Source organism: Nannospalax galili, unplaced genomic scaffold (genome assembly GCF_000622305.1).
Source record: "Nannospalax galili isolate Female #2095 unplaced genomic scaffold, S.galili_v1.0 scaffold812, whole genome shotgun sequence".
Taxonomy (NCBI): domain Eukaryota; kingdom Metazoa; phylum Chordata; class Mammalia; order Rodentia; family Spalacidae; genus Nannospalax; species Nannospalax galili.
In genome coordinates this window covers 157180-159988 of record NW_008330725.1, presented here as the reverse complement: position 1 = coordinate 159988, position 2809 = coordinate 157180, and positions in this window count along the sequence as shown.

Here is a 2809-nt window from a genome sequence, read left to right as displayed (position 1 = left end):
AAATTCCCAGAGAAAAAATTGGTAGAAAACCAAATTCAGTACTAAGCCATTTCTGGAAGGCTTTAAAAACAGAAGAAGAGTTCACAAAAGACATTTAAAGGAGAAAAACTGTCCCAGGCATGGTTGAGGATCCTCAAGGATTAAATAAGATTCATTTCTCTTCTGATAAAGGCTATACTAGCTGTGGAAGCAGTTTTTCCCACCAAGTTCTCCCCCTGCAACCAGGTATGGTCAATGGGGAGATGACAGATATGGCTACAGTCAGGAGGCAGACCCAGGGCCTGCCTGACTCAGGGAACCAACAAGTGCAGTAGGGACAGGAGAAACCCCCTGCCTCCTTAGCCCAGTTCAGGGTTAGGCAACTGGCACCAACACCTGTAAGTGTATCAAAAATAAAAGAATACAAAGAGACTCCATGTAAAATCCCCCAAGTGTGAAATAACTTCAAAGGGAAAACTAAAAATAGTAAAAACCTAACCAAATTAATGCATCATACCCATGCTGTGGAACCTAACAAGGATCTATGGAGAAAACAGTTAATATGAATGGAAAAAAAACCTTTCCATGCTATGTGAGACCTTGTCTATGTTTGATTTAATATATAATATTAACCTTCCTTCAAGTATTTTACAGATTTGAAACCCATTTAAAAGATACCTAAAGAGGCAAAGGCCAGTGATAGCTGTAAGATTCTTGGGAGTTTCATAGTTGGGTAGGATGAAGACGGAGACTGCCACACTATACAACTGTTAAGAAAATCTACAGTACCAGGGGTGGGTTGCCCCCTATGAGCTCTTGGTCAGAGAGAGATCCTAGAGGTCCTCAAATTCACCAAGGCTATTTCCACTAATGTTGGCTGTACATTAGAAATGTCCATAAGGCCATGTTGCTGAAGATGCTGCATGTTGTGAGCATGGGAGAAGAGGAGATGGAGCTGAGAGTAAGCCAAAAAAATTCATGCCACTGGATGGATGAGTTCTTATTGCCAGAAGGCACTGTGCAGATGGTTGGGGAAGAAGGGATCCCCTATTTTTCTACGCAACAATGGACCCCACGTATTGCACACTATGGACTTGCCAAGCAATGCCCACAAGTGCAATAATGGCTTGGCCAACATACGTACAACTGACAAATTTCTAACTGGATAAGGCCCACTCCTAGGTGTGGAACATACATCTGGTGCTGTGGAAAATGCCAATGCCTACAGGCCTTAGTGTGGAAGACATTACAAGTATACTGTTTAATGAATATAGTACACTTACTGGGATATCTTCTGGATGTTTGTATTTACATTCAGGTTTGTTTAAATGTGACTACTTCCATCCATTTGTCTTTATAGTAGAAGAAACACCACAGATCAATGGCCACAGCTTAAAGACAAATAATGGGGAGGCCCAAGAATTCCATATCTCGCCTCGATACAAGAGGAGTCACTACACATCTATCACCCCCTCCAAGGCTCAGGGACCTTAGCAGGAAATTGGCAGAAAGATTGTAAGAGTGGAGGAAAAGGGTGGAGTGATCCCCAGGGGTCTTGGTTCCTCCAAGGGGCGGGGCCTGCCCCAGAGAATTGACTGTGGAGAGTTAGCCCTGGAAGGAGGGACTTGTGGCACCATCTTGGGATGGAAGCAGCATGCTACCAGGAACACGTGACGGCAGGCATGGAGCATGCATGGTGGCAGCTGTGGGGAAAAAGATGGCCACAGCATCTCACCCACATCATGAGAGGGGGCATTTACCAACCTGGGGTGAGACTGTGGGCCCAAGATGTGTGGGGTAAAGTTAATGGAGAGTGTAGGCAGGCACAGAAGTGATCTAGAACAGTGGCCACCCACGGTGCAGAGCTGGGTGCTGGGTGCCAGGCATTAGTCTTTGTAAGTTTCTCCATCCCCCCACAAGATATAAAGTATAATAAATTCACATAGAAATATGTTATATGGTTTGATCTCACAAGAGACACTGAGAGAACGCTGGTGACAGATGTACTAGAGAAAAATCCTGAGATGAAGTTCATGGAGAATGAACTTAAAAGATCAGTTAAGAAATGAAAAATTATATTGTAGCACCAAGCAAGAGGCACAAAGGAACCACATAGTGATGGTTGAATTAGGCATCCTTTATTAGAGGCACATGGCCAGAGAGGAGGGCTAATACCTCCATAGAACTCTCAGTTTCTCAGAATTGTAGAAATGATGTGTTCCATGGAGATACAGGTATAGTTGTGAGGGAAGACGTGCTACCTGTACATGCAACCTGGTTTCTTGTAAGTTTCCTGGTATTGTAGAAACAATGTACTCACAGAAACTGCTGCAAGAGATGTTCTGCCTCAGTGCTTGCAGTAGGAAAGGCTGGGCAAAAACACAAGGTAAAGTAAAAGTTATCTTGAACAAAATGGAGTTAGTTTTGCTATTTCAGTATGTTCTATGATGAACATGCATGTGCTTACATTGGCAGATGCATATAAAATGAGGAAAGAGCAGAAGCACTCTCTATGGAATCAGCAGCAAGAGAAGAGCTTAGTTACTCTTTTCAAACATTTTCTGGAAAAAACTAGTTAACTTTTTTTGGAAAAAAAAACATGAAGATTTGTAAGAAAAGAAAAGATATAGGTGGGTAAGACTCATAAATATTTGAAATAATCAAATTTCAAGCTTCTAAATCGAAAGAAAAATGGCTTTACAAATGTCCAAATGATTTTACAAAAGCTGTGTCAATCTTAACATGGTCTCAAAGTATATAATATGTAAGAGGACACTATGTAGCATTGATAAGCTTGGAAAAAAATATCCCTTTCTTATACTGCTGTTGT